This window comes from Amblyomma americanum, chromosome 4 (assembly GCF_052857255.1).
Source record: "Amblyomma americanum isolate KBUSLIRL-KWMA chromosome 4, ASM5285725v1, whole genome shotgun sequence".
In the NCBI taxonomy this organism is placed as follows: domain Eukaryota; kingdom Metazoa; phylum Arthropoda; class Arachnida; order Ixodida; family Ixodidae; genus Amblyomma; species Amblyomma americanum.
In genome coordinates this window covers 75,173,655-75,197,811 of record NC_135500.1, presented here as the reverse complement: position 1 = coordinate 75,197,811, position 24,157 = coordinate 75,173,655, and the positions used below count along the sequence as shown (strand labels likewise).

The window sequence follows — 24,157 nt, the reverse complement described above, 5'->3', positions numbered from 1 at the left end:
CTTTCTTCCTTCCTTCCTTTCTTCCTTCCTTCCTTCTTCCTTCTTTCCTTCCGTCTTTCTTCCTCCCTTCCTTCCTTTATTTCTTCCTTCCTTCCTTCTTTCCTTCCTTCTTCCTTCCTTGTTTCCTTCTTTCTTCCTTCCTTCCTTCTTTCTTTCTTTCTTTGTTCCTTCCTTCCTTTCTTTCTCTCTCTCTTTTCTTTTTTCTTTTTCTCTCTTTCTTTCTTTATTCATTTCCCTCTTTCTTTCTTTCTCTCTTTCTTTAATTTTTTTCTTCCTTCCTTCCTTCCTTCATTCTTTCTTTCTTCCTCCCTTCCTTTCTTTCTTTCTTCCTTCCTTCCTTCCTTTCTTTTTTCCTTCTTTCCTTCTTTATTTCCTTCTTTCTTTCCTTCTTTTGGACATTCCGTTACAGAAATTGCTTGGAGAACGCGACGGAAGGCAATAGACGGCCCTGACGGGCCGCAACGTCATTGGCTGCTACGCACAGACATTCAAGACGTAATTCAAGAGAACAATACAGTAAAAGAGCTACAATAAAACGTAATGGTAACTTAGGACATCGATGACACGTGAATACAGACTACTTCAAACCATATCGCTAAGCGTAGACAGCTGGGCTAGTTGGTTCACAGTCGCATTGTGTGTCTGTTCTTCCTTCGTCCGTGTTTTTCGTGCGCCAGAACGATGTATCAATGCGATGTTTCAAACCATACGTGGGTTTGAACTTGCATAGCATCTGGATCACCACTCATCTGAGTGCACATGTTTAAGAGGTAAAGAGCAGCGCTGGAAACAGAAAAGTAAACCAGCCCAGCACTCTCTTCTTAGTTTTAATTTAGAAAAAAGGACCCTGAACATTCGTCTGAGTCGCTCATATCAGAAAGCTTAGTTTTTAATCGCCGTATGTTTTGCGGGAACACGGCCTTGACGTTTAGTTTTTTTCGTAGATTATATGGACCAGAATTCGGGTGATATTTTGTTTGAAATGTTTTATCTGTTCAGTACTGGTGAAGGATTTCCAAGGCTAGCTTATATCTAGACAATTTGTGGATGATCAATATTTTATTTGATTTACAATGAGATGTAGTGTCCTCCGCAAGTCCTAAATTTCCTAATGCTCGCACCGCTCGCTCTTAGAAATGTTTCTTTTAATCGAGGCAGCGTTCAACGCCTTCGATGCTTGGTCTTTCTTGCCGCATCGTACGTGTGCGCCTAAACCTCAGCTGGCAGGCTGTATCCCCGTGCAGACATTGGGGCACATTATTTTCTAGTTGACACATGTTTTGAGCGACCACTCTTCAGAAAGGCAGGCTTCCATTATAAAGTTCGCGAAATAAAGGTCATCTTCGTAGGTACGTGTTCAAGAAGTGAGAAAAAAAGAATTCTTCAGAGTCCACTGAACGAAATTTCGAAACCATCGGCGCATATTATTTTATCCGGAATTTTTATTATGTGAAATATGTGTATCTTGAAGGCAAAATTTCGCATTCAAAAATTAGAATCCCCACAACACAAGCGAAGAATATGTCGATCAGTTTTAGCTTTATTTTTGTTTTGCCAACTGATAGTTCTTAAAAGCTATCTAGAGTTACCTCCGTCAAATGAAGTTCCCCCGAAGAATTACGCGAAGCCGGTCGTTGAGAACATACGATAGGTGCGACACCAAAAGAGATAAGCACGGATTGGCTGGACCACTTTTTCGAGAGATGGTAGCACATTTTCAGTCACGACTATATAGAGAGCACAGAACCACTACGGAATCTACGGCGTCAAGGCTGCCGAATAAAAGGCGAAAACATCTTCATTCAGCTTAATAAAGTTGCGACAAGAGGCGGCTCATTGGCGTTGTTGTTATATCATCAAGCATTGGCTATAGCCCTCAGTTTCCTTATCCGTACCACTGCGGACATCTTTTCGTGCCTGCGGCAGCACGCCCAAGGCCTCTTCTTGCGGGAACTAGGCGATGGCGGGCAACGAAAAACACGCAACGGCCAACAATACTTTTTTTTTAGCCCGATGGCTTTTTTTGTCATAACTGCCTTGTAAGTTTCACTTCAATGCTGTGTGGTACATACTGCAGTTGGGAATAGACAAGCAAGCCTTGCACAATGCCAGCCGTGGCCATTCGGACAACCGGGCTTTAAGATTTCTCGCACTTTAGTGCTATCTCTTCGACAGGTGGTAATTCGCGTAGATAGGCGAAAGCGAAAGCAGATTTCGGAAAAAGCTACGCAAAAAAAAGGAGTAAGTGGTTAGGTACCTATTTTGAGTGGTTTTGATGCTGGTTCGACCTAAAGAAATGGCTTTCTCGGGTCGTGTAAGCTGTGTTTTGGGTACTTAAGAACTCTGTCGTCCGTTTCGGATGCCGGGGTGCAGGTGCAGCTGTTGCTGCTCGTGAACTTGGATTTTGTTAGGTGGCGGGAGCACTCACGGAAATGTTATTACTGTTGATGTTCCGCTTCCCTCAGCAAGAACTCTTTCTGGCACAGAGGTTATCATTTTGTACCAACTGAGCATGGAAATAGTTCTTCTTGCACATGAAAAAAAAGATGGCTAAAGGCAGGCGCTTAGACAAAACTCCACGCACATTACCGGAGACCATTCGCCCTCTTCAGTGCAACTTATATGAGCAGTGTTCATTTCCCGAAGCATGTTTGTATTTTTATTGAAGCAATAAATGTCCATTCGGACCTGCAGCCTTGCGCGCGCAGTTTTCACTTCTGACAGTGATTTGAATAAGAGATACCATTATAAACCACTTACGCTGACGCAAGAAAAAAATTTAAAGTAATATTTTCTACACATATTTCCTTCCTTAACGACATGCATAATCCAACACCATTACGCACACCACGCGTCTTTTCCGGTGCCGTATAAGAGCGCAAAGTAATGCTGTAAGGGTCTGTACTTATGCTGTTCAAGCTGCGCCGCGACGTTTTCTTTTTTTGACATAGGATAAAATACGAAGCTTTTCTGTTTCGTTCTTTCGCCTAACTTAAAGCGTTAGAGCATAAGGAAGCAAAGTATTGTGTAGCCGCTGGTTTTCTAGGGGCTCTTGTGATAAATATGTTAAGTGTAACGAAAGGTTTTCTTCGTAACAAAAGTATTAGCAGGTTTTCTTTATCTGAACCAATCTTACGAGTGCGCCAAAAGAGTCCTTGTCTTAATATTTGATTTCAACATCGCTAAGCCCAAATCACAGCTATGGTGTCTCGTGATTACCACCCCTTACGTCCCGGCCTTGTGAGGAGCGGCCAAGTACCGTAATTTCCGGGGTACAGTGTGCGGGCCAAAATAAAAAAATTCGCTCTTTGTGTACTATCTCTAGGTGTGGACTGTCGAGTGCTTCTTTTTATTGAGACAGAAAATTTCATGAAATTCCCGGCGCCTATTTTATTTCCCAGTTTTCAGACACTTGCGCTTTGCGCGCATGTTCAATTTTATTATCTGGTTGCACGCCTTGCTCAGTGTGGCTATGTACCGGTGCTGACAATCCTGCAAAAAGAAAAAAAATTTCACCAAAAATTGAGCCCTGCGGATTCTACACAGCGTGCGAACTCTTTAACGCAATTTACTTCAGTTCAACACGGCCTGCAGCTTGCCTCCGCTCTCACATTAAACATGGTGTGCCGCTGGCGCTTTAACACGCGGAGATGCCAGAAAGACGTTGTAACATCCTACAAGGCCAACGTGTGGGACACAAAGAGAGACACCCCATCTCCGACTCCGCGTGGTCAGCACGACTGCATGAAGCAACGGAAGATGCGTCAAACACCGCCACGAAAAACAACCGATACCTTCATAGCCGAGAACCGTGCCGTCCCTCGGCAAGGAACGGGATCCGGGATTGAACTGCGATCCATACAGCGGCACCTGGACGCGGGGACAGTCTCGAAAGGCGGCACGGCGGGTCGCCATGCCGCATTTAAAGTTTGTTCATTAACGCCACAGCGCTAAGGGCCCCGTTCGCTGTCTAGGTTGCATTGCACTATATACTACGCCACTACATACTCTACACATCATTTGTTTCAGTGCAATGAAGAACTGTAACATTGCCTTTTCTTTCCGTGCAATGTCTTACTCCTAATTTGTAGAATAATTTCCAAATTACTATACCTTCACTACACATCCAACGCGTACGTTACTAAGTCATATACGTCACAATGCTTTCCCTAGGTGTAGGTGGCCCTCCAACACGCTTGAACCAACGACCCTTCGAAGCATATGTGTTGCATGCCCGCCTGGCACCGAGAGGGCCTGGTTTCGGACCGCCACGGTGGCTGTGTTCTTCTTCCATATTCTGATTTCAGGGATTCTGCGATTTTTTGACTGACGCAGGACGACAGGCGACGCCAGCTTTTCAGTTGAAAGAGGTCTTAACACTGTCGCGTAATACACATTCAGGCCCGAGGTGGGATTTGACTGGCGGGTGCGCAAAGAGATTATACCTCCGCTTCCAGGAGTCTCAGACCGAACAGCCATCTCCGCAGCCTGCCGAGCCGAGTGCTTAACCGGTAGCCCCTCGCGTTGTGCTTTGGACATCACCGCCTTCATCTTTCATCGGTTGCTCGTGCGCTGCAAAGGCTGCTAAGAGAAAAAATTGCTTTCAGGATGGGTAAGGCGTTGTCGACCGCGACAGTAATCTGTGTAGAGCGTACTAACGCGACCTCCTCTTTTTAGGGGTCGGCGCTGGTCACGCCCCTCGCTACCCACCAAAGGCAGCAAAGGTAGCTGAGCGGGCTCTCACAGGCAGTGAAAGGCTAACACAAAAAAAAAAAGTGGCAGATGACGGAGGCTCCAAGAATCAGGTGGGTTTACCGCCACATATGAGCGGTCCTAAAATGCGCTACGCGTTTTCTGCAATGCAATTAATACTTAAATCTGCTCGCGATGGCGAGATAGACTGATTTTTTTCACTTATCTATTGCAGCTTCATTGCCTCTGGCCTTACTGAAAGGCGGTTTAATTAGATGGTGTCTTGAAGAGGCAAGCAGTTTTCCGGAAACACACCTCGGGCGTCAGTGAATACGTTAATGTTGTGATGCTTGCAGAGTTGGCTAAAATCGCAGATTCTGATTTTTGGTTCTAAAGCAATGTCCATTGCCGAAACCTTGCTAAACATTATTCAGTGACTCATATAGACTTGTGTCCTTTTTGTAGGGCTAGAGCAGCGCTGTTTTCGAAACCGTGAAGGGAGTGAGCGCGCCCGATTACTTTGGAGTTAGCATTCATTCTGCCGTCACAGATGAAGTCTAAATCAAAACTGGCATTTTTCTTAACCACAGCAGATTCTCCAACAGGAGGCAGTTCAAAGCAAGAAAGATGAATTTCATGTTTGAGTGACCGCTGGCGCGCTTTGCTCCGCGCTTTTCTTACTTCCTGTGATTCGCGCGATTTCTTCACAAATTTGAAGATATTTCGAAACTTTTCTTCTCGTTTTGGTCGGATACTTAAATACATGCGCAAAGCTGTTTGCGCCACGTATCTCAACATGTTTGTTACCGACAGTGTCAATCGCTGTGTTTGAATGACTGACACGTTTCGTGCGCGCACGAGAGCTGAATGACGAGTGATCCTTTTCTGCGTAGTTATTCAATGAAATCCCTTTTATAACATGAAATGTTTTTACATATTAGCAGAGACAGACATTTTTATTAAACGCTTCTACGGGCAAACCCAAATGCAACAGAGCCATTTACCATGTCATCTGGTTGCGCGCTGTGAAGACTACAGGCTTTAGAATGTCCATATCCAAATTACTATTTTAGACGCAGCGCTCATGTTCAGTGATGAGCAGCTATAGGCCTGGTTCACCTGCGGTGACGTCCGACACTTGTTAGATGTCACCGAGGTACCAATCGTGATATGGTTGCGTGAGGTGAACCTTAGTCTAACGTTTACTGAGACAGTCGCAGTACAGTGCACAAATGTGGCCTCAGAAGCTAAATGGAATCAAAGAAGGAGGTTGTAATCCATACTGGTATTCACTACGTGGCTAGTACCAGCAATAAAACACAGATTTCATTGTACAAGTCTTGTTCCAGCGAAAAATATTTGACTATAGATATACCAAATAATTTTTTCTTACATTTCGTCAATTATTACAAAAACAAGGAAAGAGAGACGGCTGATTCATTTCCTAGCTTTATCTCTTCAGAGAGACGCAAAGCAACTGAACTGCAACGGGGCAGAACTGCACAGTACGATGTTTTCTAGTACATTTTTTAGCTAAGAAAAAATTAAAAAATAAGTGGCTAAATAAATAAATAAATATTATTTAGGACCATAAATAAATCTATGGTTCCAAACAAAGAGAGGCAAGCAGCAAATCACAGCCGGAAAACAATAAATATAGTTAAGAGACGAGGAAATGGGGAAAAAATAAAGGAACTGGAATGAGATAGATGGCGTAGTTGCTGAGAAAACGGGTCTCGAATATCCCTAAAAATACGGAGGAAGTATAGGGCCTGCACTGCACTCTCAAAGGGAAGGAAAAAAGATTTCAAGGATGATTACGAGTGTTGTAACGCGAATCAACCAGCGTTAGCAGAGCCGGCACATCCAGAGTTCTCCTTCGGAACGCACGCGAGTATCGGCTGCGGCGGTAGACCAAAAGCGACGGTGTGATTGTTCTTGAACGATATCCGATCGCACACCGCGCGGCTGCACTCGAACGGGTGGTCCGGAAAACATTTTGGTGTGTGCCTCGGTTGCTGCGTCTGCCTTGACTCTTGCACTGGCTTGCCGATCGCGCCATCTCGCTGACGCCTCGGAGGCTCGAACTGCAACGTCCTGGTGTCTCGGTCGGTTTGCCTGTATTGTCACAGCTGGAATTTCAGGGTCCTCGCATTTAAGTCCCGTCACTGCACCTTCTCTTTCCGCAGCCCAAATCGATGAGTGTTCTCGCTTATGTCACCTTGTTGCTACCTCCGTGGCACGCAAGGCAGGAGTGTCTAGTAGGACTTCCAGGGATCTGAATTCAGGTCTTGTTCAGTGAGCGGTGATTTCAAGCAAGAGTGTGTGTGTGTGTGTGTGTGTGTGTGTGTGTGTGTGTGTGTGTGTGTGTGTGTGTGTGTGTGTGTGTGTGTGTGTGTGTGTGTGTGTGTGTGTGTGTGTGTGTGTGTGTGTGTGTGTGTGTGTGTGTGTGTGTGTGTGTGTTTACTCTTTCACTGAGTATAATCACAACCGGAGCTAGGAACACAAGTTAGATATTACGTTCTATATCTGCAATGCTCTAAGAATGCGAAAACCTGAAACAGTAACATATATTTGCGTCAGTAATTTTTATTACTAATCAAAGATGTGAGCGATGAGCGATGCTTTTAACACCTGCTTATTCAATCCGATCAAAACGCGAGGTAAAAAAAAACGCACAGTTATTTAGTACCCTGCTGCCTTTTGAGCCTGTGCACATACAAACAATCCATTTCGACAGTGCTAACTACGTTTCCAAATTCACAACAAAAATCACTTTGATTACCGGAGAAGGCGCCACAGTAATGACCAATACCGTAAAAGTCGACCTAAGTAGTGGAAGTAAAGTGTAAGCATACTTGGAGTATGCAAACTTTGAGCTGTGCCACTTGAACTCATACTTCATACCCTTTATGACTTGAAAATAATGCATTGATATTGCTCGTGTGTAGTTCCGCTTAAATGTGAGCTCTTCTTTCTTAATTGACTTCTAAATACAGCAATTAGCTCACTTCCTACCATATAATTTCAGACGACAGACTTGAACTCATATTTCATACCATTTATGACTTGAAAATAATGTATTGATATTACTCGTGTGTAGTTCCGCTTGAGTATGAGCTCTTCTTTCTTAATTCACTTCTAAATACAATAATTAGCTCACTTCCTACCATATAATTTCGCCCGACAGGCTAAATATGCAGTTGTTATATTGATACCATCCCTCGAAGTTTTTTCACGCCGCAAAAGAGTGCAACAAAACCTGTGAGATTAACGTTTGGTAATTTGGTAAGGCTCTATGGCCACCCGCAGGCTATCGCTTAAGCTTGCTACTGACGCCACTCGTGTGGCCCTAGCTGCAGATCACTTCCAAAATTTATATGACGGATTCGTGCTATTGCTGCCTTTTTTGCTTCTCACGTAGTTCTTGAACAGGACAGAGAAGAAAAAGTGTTTGCAAGACATAGGAGCGAGGCTTGCAGGTTTCCAAAATTTGGGCTCTTATATTCGTCCACTCGTTGAACATTTCTTTTGAGGGATTTCTCGGAATGTGCTGCTTGTATTTTCTTCATTGATTAAAGCAGAAAGTTGGGCGAGTTATATGCATGGAAAGTAACAGCGCAAGACAGGACGAAGGACAACGCACCACAAATACGAGCGCTAAGTCCAAAATAAAGGTTTATTCCTGAACGTGCAGGTATTTAAAGGAAGTGTCGAGAGAAAAGAAAATAAAACTGGCATAGCGCTATTACTTACCATGCATGTATTTTCTACCCGTACAATACACTGCTTCCCGATGCTAAAGTACGTCTTATACATACATATATATATATATGCATATTTCAAGAGTTCTCGCGATAGCTTTCAAATGTGACCTTTAGTGACCTGTGTCGTGTAATGTCTCGATGTACATACAAAACGGCTATGAAGCACTTTGTGATCATGCTTTCGCAACTTCAGGGAACAGGAAACATTTCCTGAGCACTACTCTTACAACTGATTTACGATTCGTGGTAGCATTTCTGTTTTGGCGCGTTGCTTTTCTACTACGAAGCTGTAGCTGCTCAAGGATCAAGGTAGACTACTAGGTGTTAAGTGCGTATGCCACCGAGAAGCAAGCACAAGGGCAGCGGCCCGAAGCAAACTGGCCAAAAATCCAAACACGTTGTTCACGGTTCCAGTGTCAAGGGCTGTAGGCGCGAAACCCGCCGAAGCATTATGTCATTTTCAGGGAATTTTTAGTGCTGTGAAGCAAGGACTGATTAAAGTAAATGCGGGCTGCAGAGACGCAGGCATTCAATAAATTTTTTCACTGAAAACCACCTTCAGGGAGGAGAAAGGCGGCTTTATGGTTTTGACGGTGTTTAACAGCGTTAAGAATATAACATCTGTGCGTCCTGAAGAGATTCCAGAAACCGCAGGGGCTCATTTTTAGACGTTGATAATTATTTCGCACCGAAGCAGTGAAAAAAGACGTCTTTATGTGGGGCTACAAATGAAATTATTTTAAAATCAGATGGCTCAAAACGCTACTCTGCTTATGTCGAAGCGTTGTTCGCAGTCAAGCAAAATTCTGAACCAGAAGCATATGATCATGATATATCTCTGCCCGGATCGTCCCAAGAGTCACCTGTTTTTCACAACACATCGCAAAAATGCAAACAAAATTCAGATAAGTTTGTTTCTGGCATCCCGCGTATTTTGTGCATGTACCACGTTTCCAGTAGTTGCAAAGGACACGCGACAGCTGGTGTCTTGAGAACTGTTGTTACGCTTTGGGTGGTATATTTTCACAGCGCCTGAACACAGGAACAGTAGTGCAAAACTTGTGAGAAGCAGCAACGAAGACTGCTACCAGGACAAAAGGGAAGCCTCAAACGCTAGTCCCAAACAACGAGTGTTGTCTATGAAACGCGCGCCACTGGACGGCACTATTCCGCTATTTAAATTTGCCACCTCACACAGTCTCCAATAAGGAATAAACTCACAACGCTACACTCTGAAATTTCCTTCGACACCGTGAACAGATATGAGCTAGACGTGTTGACTTCAAATTCCCGATGCAAGGTCAAGCAAACGGCACGCGAAGCTAGGCGGAAGCAAAGGCTGAGGGACGCCGGCAAGTGCCCCGATCTCGCTTATCTCTTCATCGCATCGGCCTGGCCCTGTATGGAGGCCGACTTTATCGTGCAATCAGTCCGGCGCTCTGTTCGCATTCTGCGGAAGCGCACTTGGCGCCATGGGAGCTTGGGGTATGGATCGGTGGAGAGGCACGCGCACAAGGACAAGGTCTCCTTTGTGTACACTAACTGTTGCCTTGCGCCGTCTTTCGCAGTGCATCAAACACATTTGCGACAAAAATAACTTTTCGAAAGCACATGTAACAGTTGAAGAGGGTTATTAGAGACACATTCATTAAATAAACGATCGTGCAAGACTGCGTGCACCTTGACTGGAGGGACAAACAGTGCGGCCAGATTTAAATATTGCAAAATGAAGAGAAAGATTGCGAAGGACAATTAGGAAAAACAAGAAAAGAGCAAGACACGAAGAAGTTGGGGCGGGAAAGGTGTGAACAAAATAAAAATAATAAAGTAAAAGAAAATGAAAACCCGAGTTCTGGTCACATAATACGACCTACGGGAGATCTCAGACTCCGCAATCACAAGAGACGTCAAGGCACTTACCAATCTGGTCCTTCATCTAAATTCCTTCATTTGAACACCAGCTTTCACCTATAAACAAGCGCCACTTCTATGCGCACCAAAATTGCTCCAAGCTGTCAGCAAATTAATGCATAACACCGAATCTAGTTTTGTTCTTTTATCCAACAAAACAGGCTTTTCACAAGTGCTTCCTTGGTGATAAATTCACGATAAGGCGAGAATCCGAGAACCAACTTGTCAAGTTTATCTTTGCACATTTAACAATAGACAGTCTTTTGTTCCTTGCACACACACACACACACACACACACACACACACACACACACACACACACACACACACACACACACACACACACACACACGCACACACACGCACACACGCACACACGCACACACACACACACACACACACACACACACACACACACACACACACACACACACACACACACACACACACACACACACGCACACACACGCACACAATCAAGGAAATGATGCAAACGATAGGTAGTACACCCGGCTTGGCGTGGACGTCAGGCAGCCTATCTGGAGAGCCCGCATTTGTATGCGGTGAGGGGAACATATCACATTCAAATCCTTTCAGGATCCCGGCGCTGCACCCGTCGACCTCTCGCTCCTCTCCACGCGAGTGACACCCTTTCTCTCGCATCGTCGGGCCGGCCGCCTTCTCACCTCCTCTCCCGGCGGCTTCGGAGTCAATAAATATATATGTCCCTGGGCCCTAAGGCTCAACTCTGTTAGGCAGCAGTGCGGAGCTGGGCTAGTCGAACCATCAGGTCACCCCTTAGAGTTGTGAACAGTTCTCTGCTGTAACAACTGCGAGAAGAAACGACAGCGTGCGGGAGACGGCGGAGGTGAAACGGGAGGAGAAGCAAACATGTCTTCTACCGGAATTAGAGGCTTGCTCGAAACTTTCGCGAGGGATGTAATTCGAGACCGGGATCCCCGCACAGCCGACTGGGTGTTGCCAGGAAACAAAGTATTTCTGCTCTCGCTCTTTACATTGTACGTCTACGTAGTCAAAATAGCCGGGCCTCGCTTCATGAAGAACCGCAAGCCATACGACGGCATCAAACCATTCGTCATCCTCTACAACGCCTGCAATGTGGTGTTGAATACGTACTTCATGGTGACGTTCCTCTCCAAGACGTACGTTGGTGGCGGCTACAGCTTCATCTGCCAGGGCATCAACTTCGAGGCTCGCGACGAGAACACCATGAGCATGCTGAACCTGCTCTGGTGGTATCTGCTAGTGAGGATCTCCGACTTTCTGGACACCGTGTTCTTCGTGCTTCGCAAGAAGTACTCGCACGTCTCTTTTCTCCACGTCGTTCACCACATGCTGGTGGTCTACAACGGCTGCTACGGCCTCGGCTACGGTCCTGACGGCCAAGTTATCCTGAGCCTCATTATCAACTGTTTCGTGCACGTGATCATGTACACGTATTACTTCCTCTCCCTGCTGGGACCGACTGTCCAGAAGCACCTTTGGTGGAAGCGCTACTTGACGCAATTGCAGTTGGCCCAGTTCACCTTCGCATTCGTACACATGATGGTGCCCATGTTCATGAACTGCGGTTATCCGAGGGTTCACATCTACGTCATGCTTTGCGAAGCCGTCTTCTTCTTCACCATGTTCACTCGATTCTACCGTAAGGCCTATAAGAACCGGAAAAGCCCCAGCAAAGATTGTGTGGACAGCGGTGAATTCAAGAGCAAGGTTCAGTGAGAGCACTCGCTGTTCCGTGGTGTCATATGTGCAAGGACTCCATCACCTCCTGAGGGGGTTATCCGCAAAAGTGCGCTTCAGAATCTCAAGTGTGGTGTAAGCGCATCGGTTGCTTTCTCTGAACTTCTAGACTCTTAAATGCGCTGATTTTGGTCCCCTTATAAAAGCGCAATGCACGCGATGCATACATGAAGTGACGAAATTATTCAGCCGCGGGAAACACCGCGCACCTGCTAACTTCTGACTAGTGCGTGAAGACAAAGTGACTGATTGTCATCCTCTCTTCCCGCAACAGATAAGTGGAAGAACGGTATGCAAGGCTGTGTCGTCAGTAGGAGCGGTCAACACGCACATTTGTTCGCTAACTGGCTGAAGAGCAGTAGATTCGGGGTAGAATGCGATGGCGGATGGGAACTGCCCATCAGAGAAGGTAGGCATTCCCTTTTTGTGGGTTTATTTCTTCGGAGGACTGTGAACGTGGTTCTTGCACAACCGAGCACCAAAGATGACTCTGTTCAGCATGTGACTTCAGACTTTCTATTCTCGTATTGTATACGTTGAAAAATGAAAGTTACAGGGTTGCTTGCGGGGCAGGTTTGGAAGAGTGTTGTGCTAATGGCAGTCAATATTAGAGTACTTTCGAAAGTATCAGTGCAAGCATGTAGGTATAGGCGGCTCTCGAGAGTGTGTGAAAGGAATTGAGGATCAATTTCGCGTGAAGAAATATACACGGCAGAAAAATATACGTATAGAAATATACTTGGCTACTGGAGGTTTATCAACCCAGCAAAGTCAGAATGGCGATGGTAAGCTGAATTAATAGTCAGGAGCGCCATTCCGCTTTTGAGGGTATCATGATCACTGACTTATAATGGAGTCGAAGCGAGGAGGTGCGAACGCGATGTATGAATGTGAAGTTTGCGAGCTAATGCTGAACGTTCAGATATTTCTAGTATAATTGTTGCAGTTTGAACAGCTGGATACTGATGCTGGGCATGTGATGCACTCGCTTGTTTTGTAGCTTTTTTTTGTTCTTTTGTCTTCTTCGTAAAATATAGATATATATTTGTTAGCGTTGTAATAAATTATATGTGTTGTCGCCTGCATCAGTTTTCTTTTCTGCCTGGCGAACAAGCCTGCTGTGTGGAAAACGAAGCATCTCATGAGTATAAATGTTTACTAGTTCTGCGAAAAAATCAATTATGCTGATATGTGGAAAAATAAAACCACTTAGGCTTAAAACTCAGTATTTGGGAAATTAAAATAGGTGACACGTTTCCGTCCTTTGCGCATTCTCCTAGAAATATTTTTGCTCATGAAAAGCTTCTTTGCTAGATGTCTCTTATAAAGAGGAATCTGTATTCACTTGTGCGCCATACATTAACGTCTGACGGCAATTTATCGTACAGGCTCTTTAGATTCTACGAGTCCAAAAATCAGGAAATAGTCTTCAATTTGCTTGCCTACAGAAGCAAATATTACATTACAACAGAAAAGTGTATTTATATTGTCACGAAGTGGTGGCTGCAATCCGAGGTGCAGAACGACAGCGAAGGTGGCGTCTATACAAAACTTTATTGGGGGCTGGCTTGCACCCACAGTGGACTGAATCACTCGGAGGCGGCGTGGCAACAAACGTGCTCGGCGGTCGTCGAACAGAATGCACGCCGCTGTCGGCCGTGATCAATTTAAAGCTGATAGAGAACTTTCGAGACAGAGCATGCAAAGTTGCTAGAACATTCTGGAACAACGTAGAATCAGCTCTGCCTGGATGCGATCAATTGAGATAAATCTGGTCGCGTCTTGCTTCGCAAACGAAGCGCCAAAGCGGCGTGGCGCCAGATTTGAATAATAAAGAAACACTGCAAAGATTCGCGGCATTACTGCCCTCTCGAAAAAGCATCGACCCGATGCATTAAAACAAATAATACGACTAGCAACAAATAAAACGGATCTTGCAAAAACAGAGTGTGCAAAAATGCAGCGTCCTTTAGCCGCATAATAGGGCTTCAGACGGACGGCAAGGACAACTTCTGGTCGTACGCGGCGTCGCTGGGATGCAGTCATTGCGTCAAGGATGACTTCATAATCCAGTTAACCTAGCCGACGAAGAACCTTATACGGGCCGAAATAGCGGCGCAAAAGCTTTTCACTCAATCCACGGCGGCGAATGGGTGCCCAAATCCAGACTTGGTCTCCTGGCTTGTATTCCGCGTTGCTTCTTCGTAGGTTTTAGCGTCTGGCGTCTGTCCGCTTGTGATCTTTGATCCGTAATCGGGCCAGCGTTCAAGCTTCTTCTGCGCATTGAAGGTAGGCGGCAACGTCGACGTTCTCTTCTTCTGTAACGTTGGGCAGCATGCGTCTAGAGTGGTCGTGGCCTCCCTGACATGGACGAGCCTAAAAGGCGTCATCTGGGTGGTCTCCAGCACTGCGGTGTTGTAGGCGAAGACGACGTAAGGCACGATGACGTCTCAGGTCTTGTGTCCGGCATAGACATACATGGCGAGCATATAGGCGATCGTTTTGTTCAGGCGCTCGGTCAACCCGTTAGTCTGCGTATAGTATGCAGTTGTCCTCGGGTGGCTGGTTTGGCTGTAACGCAGGATAGCCTGCGTTAGTTCCGTCGTGAATGCTGTTCCTCTGTCCGTGATGAGCACATCAAGGGCGCCGTGTCGCAGAATAATGCACTGCACGAAAAATTTGGCGACTTCTGCTGCTGTTCCGTTCGGTAGGGCTTTTGCTTCGGCGTAGCTGGTCAGATAGTATGTCGCTATGATTATCCACTTATTTCCAGACGTTGACTTTGGAAAAGGGTGAAGCAAGTCCATGCCGAACTGCTGAAAGGGCATTGAAGGAGGTTAAATGGTGTTCAGAAATCCTGCTGGTCGTATGGGAGCTAGGGGTCTTTCGTCGCTGACAATCTCGGCAGGTTTTCACATAATGTGCGACATCGGCAGACAGTCGGGGCCAGTAATACTTGCCTTGAAAGCGGCGGAGGGTGCGAGTGAACCCGAGATGTCCAGCTGTCGGCTCGTCATGTAAAGCGTGTAGAACTTCTTCGCGGAGACAAGCAGGTACAACAAGGAGGTAGGCTGTTTTGCTCGCTGCAAAGTTATTCTTCACGAGGAAATCATTCAGTACACTGAAGGCAGACAGTCCTCACATGAATGAAGCGGGGTGTGAAGAAACCCGGCCTTCAAGGTAGTCGATGAGGCGTTTTAGGTTGGGGTCAGAGCGTTGCTGCTGAGCACAAGAGCTGGGACTGATGGGTCCCAGGAAGGCGTCCTCATCGTCTTCCGGCGGCGGTGCATCTACAGGTGCTCGTGAGAGGCAATCGGCGTCAGAGTGCTTGCGTCCGGACTTGTAAACGACGGTGACGTCAAACTCCTGGAGACGCAGACTCCATGGAGCGAGTCGGCCAGAGGGGTTGGTCAAAGTGGCAAGCCAGCACAGCGCGTGGTGATCGCTGACCACCTTGAACGATCGTCCGTACAGGTAGGAGCGGAATTTCGACGTAGCCCAGATGATGGCAAGGCACTCCTTCTCAGTCGTCGAATAGTTAGCCTCGGCCTTGGAAATGGAACGGCTAGCGTATGCGATGACTTTCTCCAGCTCGTCGCTTCTTTGAACGAGGACAGCGCCTAGGCCCACGCTGCTTGTGTCGGTATGAACTTCAGTATCAGCGCTTTCATCAAAGCGTGAGAGGATCGGCGGGGACTCTGAATGACGCTGAAGTTCCTTGAAAGCTTCTGCTAGGGGCTCTTCCCATTTAAATTGCACGTCTGCTTTTGTCACTTTGGTCAGAGGCTCGACGATGCGCAAAAATGTCTTGACAAACCGTTGGTAATGGGTGCACAGTCCGAGGAATATGCGCACTGTTTTCGTATCGGCCGGCGGTGGCAACTGTTCAATAGCAACTGTTTTCTGCGGGTCCGGGCGTACTCTCTCCTTGCTAACGATGTGGCCTAGAAGCAGTAGCTCTTCATAGGCAAAGTGGCACTTCTCTGCTTCCAAGGTTAGGCCAGACGACTTGATGGCATCTAGTACTGTTAGAAGCCTTTTGAGGTGCTCTTCAAAGTCTGAGGCGAAGAAAATGATGTCATCTAAATATTCCAGACAAAGTTTCTACTTCAGGCCTGCCAGGATTGTATTCATCACTCGCTGAAACGTCGCTGGTGCGGGACAGAGACCAAATGGCATCACTTTGAACTCAAAGAGCCCATCCGGAGGGTTGAATGCTGTCTTCCCGCGATGTCTTCCGTCGACCTCAATTGGCCAGTAGCCGCTCTTGAGGTCCATCGATGAGAAGTACTTGGCGTTCTAGAGCCGGCCCAGTGTGCCGTCGATCCGGGGGAGGGGGTAGACGTCCTTCTTTTTTATGTTGTTCAAGGGGCGGTAATCAACACTGAATCGAAGTTCGCCGTCTTTCTTTTTCACTAGAACAACCGGTGCCACCCATGGGCTGTTTGAAGGCAGGATGACGTCCTCGCGAAGCATTTCTTCGACTTGGTCCCGGATGGCTTGTCGTTCTCGCGGTGACACACGGTAGGGGCTTTGACGGGTAGGTCGGGCGTGTTGGTCGGTTATATTGCGATGCTTGGCGATTGGCGTTTGTCGGACCTTCAGCGATGACGAAAAACACTCGCTGTATCTTCGAAGCAGATTGCGGATCTGGTCTTGTCTGTTCTGGGGCAGGACTGGGTTGATGTCGAAAGTGGTCGAGTTCTTTTTCTCAGGTGAATCTTCTGCAGCTGGGTCGGAGAGGGCGAAGGAGTCTCCTACGTCGGATATTTCGTCGAAGAAAGCAATCGTCGTTCCGCTGTTAATGTGCCGGTATTCTTCACTGAAGTTAGTGAGCCGTGCTTCGGCCTAGCCATCGCACAAATGTGCATTGCCTCTTGCGATGCTGATTTCTCGATCTAGATGCGACCGCATGTTCCCATCAATGATGGCTTGAGCGTTAATAGCTTTCGTGGCGCCTACTGTTACGATAATGCTTGAGTGGGGTGGGACGCTCACTTATTCATCCAGGACACTCAGTGTAAAATGATTTTCCAGAGTTTGCATCGAAGGGATGGCCCCGTCCGTCGGAAACGTGAGCAGCTCGGATCGGAGGTCAATGAACGCCTGATGCTCATTAAGGAGATCCATGCCCAAGATCATTTCGCGGGAGCATTGCGGTAGCACAACAAATGTCGCAGGATAGGTATGTCCTTTGACAGTAAGTCACTCGCGCTGTGCATCGTTCTGATGGCGTAATGAGGTGGGCGGTGCGAATTTGTGGGCCGTCTCAAGCGGTCGTGACTTTCCTCAGCTGTGCAGCGAATGTTCCTATCATCACCGAGTAATCGGCTCCTGTGTCGACTAGAGCGGTAACTCACCAGCCGTCGATAGTCGCTTTTAAGTCAGAAGTCCTGGCTCTTGCATTTCATGTCGCCCTCGGCGTCGTGTCGCGGCCTCGTCACGTATGCGCATCGCGGGTGGAGCGTGTGGTCGAAGCTTTTATGGGTGGCGGCGTCGTTTTGAAAGCGGTTTGCATCGTGGTCGGGGTTATCATTATGTGCGGCGTCGGTGAAGCGAGTGTAGGTTCTTCATGCGGCGTTGAGGGTGTAGCGTCTTCATGGAGCGTGGTCGGTGGAGGATCTTCGGCGTTTCGCTAGTGAGGAACCTCACCTCAAGAAGTAGCTCTTTGGTTTCCCTTAGCGGTGCTGGGAGACCTTCCTCGTACCGCGCTGCGTAGCTGCGGCGTGGCGACGCAAAGCGCGAGGTTAACGGTGATGGTGAGCGCGAACGGCGGTTCGGCGTGTACTCCTCTCGACACAGGTACTCCTCGATTTCCTGCGGACGTTGGCCAAAGCGTGGTCGCGGGGCGTCAACGGCAAATCCTCGAACACCGATCCGTCGGTACGGGCAGTGACGAAGAATGTGCCCGGCCTCACAGCCATGAAAGCGCAACGGTCGGTTGTCGGAAGTCCTCCAGGCGTCGCATTTCCTGGGGCTTGAGCTTCCGTAATAGGCAGGGCGGACGGGGGCTGGGAAGCGGCGGAACAAGTGGCTCATCTCAGGGAGGACGTAGGGGTTGTCGTTGGGGCTGAGGAGTCCTTACTGCAGTGGCGTAGGTGATGGCCTGAGGTTCTGTGGCCATCGGGGTGCGAATCGCCTGTTGCACTTCTTCCCGTACCACATCCATCAGAGTCGCTGCTTGCGGCTGTGGGGAGGATGGCAGTAATCGCCGTAGCTCCTCTCAGAAGATTTCGCGGATAACTTCCTGCAAGTTGTCGCTGGTTGTGGCCGTCGTGTCCGAACGGATTGCACAATCAGAAGAAGGGCGATTGTACTGCCGAGCTCAGACGTACGTCGAAGGTCTTCTCAATCGTTTAGGCTTCTTGCATGAATTCCTCGACTGTTTTTGGCGGCTGGCGTACGAGGCTGCCAAAGAGTTGTTCTTTTACGCCGCGCATTAAAAACTGAACTTTCATTTCTTCGGTCATCTCGGGGTCGGCGCGGCGAAATGGGCGCTTCATCTCTTCGACGTTACCACGGACGGGCTCATTCGGAAGCGGGATCCTGAACTCGAGGAGTCGTTCGGCACTTTATTTCCCCACGAGACTGATGAATACCTTCAATAGGTCCCTCTTGAATAGCTCCCATGTCGTTAAGGACGACTCATGGTTTTTGTACCACGTGCGTGCGGAGCCATCCAAAGAGCAAGAAATTTATCCAATTTTTGCCGCATCATTCCACTTGTTGAATGATGCCACGCACTCATGTTGGTCCAACCATTCTTCGGCGTCTTCGCCTAGGGACCTATTGAGTGTTGGCGGCACCCGCGACAGCTGCAGTCTGATCGGCGTCGACACCTTCGGCGATGTCGCGGTGTTCGTAGCAGCGTCTTTTCGCGGTCTGGTGCGGTCCGGCAGGGTCCCGAACTCAGGATCCTCACCCTGGAGACGTCGGCTGGCTCGCTGTGCTGCTGGCTCGTCCTCTGGTGCAAAGCGCTGAGGGCTGGCGTCACGACCTGAAGGGGGCGTCCGGAACATGGAAGGCTGCCCAGCACCTACACCAGATGTCACGAAGTGGTAACTACAATCCGAGGGGCAGAACGACAGCGAAGATGGCGTCTAAACAAAACTTCATTTGGGGCTGACTTGCACCCACTATGGACTGAACCACTCGGGGGTGGCGTAGCGGCAAACGGGCTCGGCGGTCGTCGAACAGAATGCCTGCGGCTGTAGGCCGTGCTCAATTTAAAGCTGATAGCGAACGTTTTAGATAAAGCGTGAAAAGTTGCTAGAACATTCTGGAACAACGTAGAATCAGCTCTGCCTGGATGCGATCAATCGAGATAAATCTAGTCGCGTCTTGCGTCGCAAACAAAGCAATAAAGCGACGTGGCGGCAGATTTGAAGAATGGACAAACACTGCAAAGATTCATGGGAATATAAACAGTTCTTATACCGTGTGATTCTTGTATTCATACTGTGTAGAAGAATCCGCGGATTGAGTAACAAGGTTGAACACCGTGAAGCTATAAGGCTAACAAAGCAGTGGCGCTACGCTTGTTCCCACTATTCCACACTAATTTTGCTCGACGGCTAGAATTTGTTATTACAGTAATACTAATGGTCATGGCCAGGGTGTCTTTCCAGACGCCTTACAAGTATGGTTGCTCTGTGGCGTTAGAATCGCGTTTAAATCCTTAAAAGTTTGCTTGGCCGCTTAAGAAATGAGGGGCAGTACTTTCCTTTAAAAAGAAAGAAAGTAAATGTGGTTGTCCACACAGGATTAAACTAAATGGCAGCACATTAAAACGCTGGCAGTTCAATAAGGACCAAGTCACTGCCTGTAAAATTTGTTATTTTTACGTTACAGGCTTTCTAGAAACTCAGCAGTTCATAGGAATTGGCTTCCATAAAACAGATAAATAAAGGCAAGGAAAAAAATGCGCCCCGTAAGAGCAGTTCATTGAACGCTGTTACACTAAGGCCAACAGACAATAGCCATGCTGTAGGGCAGGGCCAGGAAACTGTAGATAAGGTCTATGTGAAGTAGAGATTATTGCCAGATAACAGAGGTTCAGCTGTAAGGTAAATGCGGGTATTTTAGCGGTGTTTTAGGCAAGTAGCCGAGAGGAGCGGCATATTTTCCTGGAGCCAGCGCCTGAAGAGGCAAGTTTTAGTGGTGTCGCTGTCTGAGCAGGTAGGGAATAGTTCCGTACCGAGCACAAGACAAAAACATGCACACATGGGCGAGTGAGTGCACGTCAACAAGCGGAAGGCCCTGAAGCCAGTGCTAGACTGCAGCAAAATATGCCGTCGAATCCCTGCTAGGTTAACACGGAGTATTCAGCCCTTTCTTCTCTCCTAGACACGAGGTAAGCCAGAAAAGAGAGTTTGTATGTCGCTTCACGAATAAAAATATGCTTGATCAACTATATCAATAGGTGCGTAGCGTGCTGTATGACCAGATGCGTTTGGTTCAACACAGTTTTGATTCGGAGAACCCTGGGGAAGGACGAGGATCTTACAGCGGAAGCGTCGGTCGTCACTCTTGTATATAGCACAGTAAGGCACCTTCCTGAAGCCAGGATTCTATTTTCCACGCCATATTATACTGGACAGGTAGTGGCAAAATGCAAAGAGCAACCCATCTACGATCTCATCTTGGGAAACATTACTGGTGAAAGAAGTGTCGAAGACCCCAATCCCGGGTGGAGGATGCTCGACGTTGAAGAACACCCAAAGGAGGAAAGGCCCACGACAGCTCAGACGGGGGATGGGACCGTCAATTTTTCGTAGGCCGTGGAGACAAGAGCGCAAGCGACAGCCCGAGCAACGCACCGTCCACTCTCTACTCGCGTTACGATGTGTCTCAGCGTAACTCCGGGCGAAATTACAATTAGGCAAAGAGAAGACCCTAGCTTGAAAGCCTGCTTCGAAAGAGTCGGGGAAAAAGTGAAACGAAAGAGAAGTCGCGCGTCATTCGAATATCAACTGGCAAACGGTCTTCTGCACACGGAATACATATTTAGCTCAGGAAGGCAGGTTCAACAGCTCGTGTTACCGAAAGAAATGAGAGAGACAGTGTTACGCTTAGGACATGACGGCATAATGCCCGGACACCTGGGTGTTCAAGAAACGGTGTCTAGAATCACTGAGGAGTTCTTCTGGCCAGGTGTCCAGAGTGACTTTAAACGCTTTGTTCGCTCATGTGACGTGTGCCAGCGCACAGTTCTTAAGTGACGAGTTGGTCCCGTACCTCTAGACAAGATGCCAGCCACCGACCTACCGTTTCAAAGAGTGGCTGTTGACATTGTGGGGCCAATATCTCTAGTATCCGCCAGAGGCAATAGATATGTGCTTACTCTGGTTGACGTGGCCACTCGTTATCCTGACGCTGTTCCATTGAAGACTATTGACAGTATCCAAGTGGTGGAAGGTCTTGTGGTGAGGTTCTCGCGTTATGGGTTCCCGAGTGAAGTTTTGAGTGACCGGGGCTCCAACTTCACGTCGGAACTAATGAAGGAGGTTAACCGCCTTTTGTCAATAAGGCAGTTACTGACAACGCCTTACCATCCTATGGGTAATCAGCTTGTAGAGCGGTTCAACGGCACCCTCAAAATATGATCAAGAAAATATGCCAGGAGAGACCTGCTGATATGGATTGATATCTCCCAGCTCTTTTGTTCGCTTACCGCGAAGTACCGCAAATGAGTCTTGGTTTCTTGTTCTTCGAGATGTTGTCTGGGAGAACCGTTAGAGGTCCACTCACAATACTCAAGGAGCTGTGGACCAATAAAGAGATTGCGTCAGATCTCAAGACAACATACACATACGTTCTTTAGTTGCGGGACAAGTTGGAGGAAACATGCTGGCATGCACATCAAGGCCTGGAAAGGGCGCGCGAGTGCTATAAGGGCTACTATGACAAGAAGGCTACTCACAGGAATCTGAATCCGGGCGACAAGGTTCTCCTCCTGCTACCCACGGATCACAATAAGTTACTGATGCAGTGGAAGGACCCTTGCCTTGTGACGCAGAAGAGGAATAACATGGATTATGAGTTATTGATAAATAACAGCAAGTAGATTTTCCATGCGAAAATGCTGAAAAAGTACGGAGAGTTCCCGTACGGTGCGCCCCCAAGGTAGCATGCACGGTAGTGGTAGAGGAGATAGATGATGTTGCCGAGGTGCCCACGTGGAGTGGGAAGGAAACTGTAAGATCGGATAAGGTCTTAACAAACCCCGATTTTAATGAAGACAGAAGATCACAGATAAAGGCCCTACTCCCAAGCAAGGGGGATGTGTTTTCAGATGTGGCGGGAAAAACGGGTGTCATATATTGCAAACTAGACCTTTCTACAGATTCACCACTCGGTATGAAACAATACCCACTACCTCTAGTAGTTCAAGAATCAATTAAAAATGAGGTGCGGGACATATTAGAGCTTTGTGTGATTGAGATGTCGTGGTCAGCACACAATGCACCTCGCGTGGTTGTCAAAAAAACTCGATAGTACTAACCGGATATGTGTAGATTTTCGTCGGCTAAATGACATCATAGTACCCTTTGCCGAACCTATACAAAGAGCCGACGCGGCGTTCGCTAAGGTGGCTCACAAATGGTTTTTTTTTCTAAATTCGACTTAGCTAAAGGGTATTGGCAAATACCAATGGAAGATTCGTCTAAGGAAAAGACTGTCTTTCGATGCTCAGAGGGTGTATTCCAGTTTAAATTTATGCCTTTTGGTTTGAAGACAGCATCCGCAATATTCACGAAGCTGATGAGGAAGGTTTTAGATGGGCTCCAAAATGTACAAAACGGTATTGATGACATCCTTGTGGCAACAGATACGTGGGAAGAGCACGTAATTACTCTGGAATAGAATTCAGCAAGCCAGGTTGACCATAAAACCGGCAAAATATGAGGTGGGCTTTGAATTCATTTCTTTTCTCAGACACAAGCTGGGGATGGGCCGCATCACGAAGAAAGACATCTTGGTCAAAAATACAGCAAGCCCAGACACCGAAGAGCAAGAAAGAAGTACAGACGTTCTTGGGTTTAACGGGACACTACAGGGACTTTATTCCCGATTATGCCCACATTGCCGATCCGCTGGTCGAACTCACTAAGAAGGGTGAAAGCAATAAGCTGAATTGGACTGCTGACCATGAGAACGTATTCGTGATGTTAAAATGGCATATGGCAAAACCGCCTGTTCTACTTGCTCTGAATTTAGATAAAGAGTTTGTGCTTCGCACTGTAGCATCAGACCGAGCTTTAGAAGCCGTACTCTTGCAAGAAGAGAATCTCGTGCTACATCCGGTATTTTTTGCGAGTAAGAGATTATCGGCTAGTGAGCGCAACTACTCCACTGTTAAAAAGGATTGCTTGGCGGTGGTGTGGGCGGTAAAGAAATTCCCCATTTATCTTTACGGGAGACATTTCAGAATTCAAACGGATGATCAGCACTTAACCAAGGCCAAAATGAATAATAGTAAAGTCATTAGATGGAGTTTTGCCTTGCAAGAATACTCATTTGAGGTGGAATATATTAAAGGAGAGAAACGTTAGAGCGGACTTCATGAGTAGAGCCAACTGAACAGCTCTCGGTATCTCTGGGATGTATCATGTTGCTGTGCTATGTATCTCTGGGATTTATCTTGTTGTTGTTGCTGTTGTTGGTGTTCTGTGATTATACAAGGAAGTGTGTTGTGGACGCCAACATGTTTATTAAGGACTCTGTACGGACAACGGCAGTGGTGTGTTAATGCTCCGAAAATGCAGGTGCTGGACATCTGCGTTGTGTTGGGTGCTGGGTCCGGAATTTCCACAGAAGATAGCTGGTTGGCTGGATGGCTTGAAGATGGGAATGACGTGAGCAGTTTTCATGGAAAAAAAATCTTTAGAGAGGGGGCCCTTGTCACATATAATAGGGAGTCTAAAATAAAATTATTGAACGAAAGAGGTTTGAAGAAGCCGACGAGGTTGGCGACAAGGATGACGTGGATTAACCAAAGACTAAAGAAGATGAAGAAGCAT

General features: G+C 47.2%; 1 long non-coding RNA gene and 1 pseudogene across 3 annotated transcripts in view; one reads left to right on the top strand and one right to left on the bottom strand.

Annotated features, from left to right (window-relative positions):
- Window positions 1-3,379: 3,379 nt before the first annotated feature.
- LOC144128043 (uncharacterized) overlaps window positions 3,380-24,157 on the bottom strand; it is a 32,673-nt gene continuing 11,895 nt past the window's right edge. For 2 of the 3 annotated variants that reach the window (XR_013313667.1, XR_013313668.1), the window contains exons 2-3: window positions 4,446-4,584; window positions 3,380-3,492 (exon numbers count right to left, since the gene is read on the bottom strand). This is a non-coding gene — a long non-coding RNA (uncharacterized LOC144128043). The remainder of the gene's footprint in view (window positions 3,493-4,445; window positions 4,585-24,157) is intronic. The other variant, XR_013313669.1, reaches the window with a different exon arrangement.
- On the top strand, window positions 11,111-13,219 carry LOC144128042 (very long chain fatty acid elongase AAEL008004 pseudogene; annotated as a pseudogene).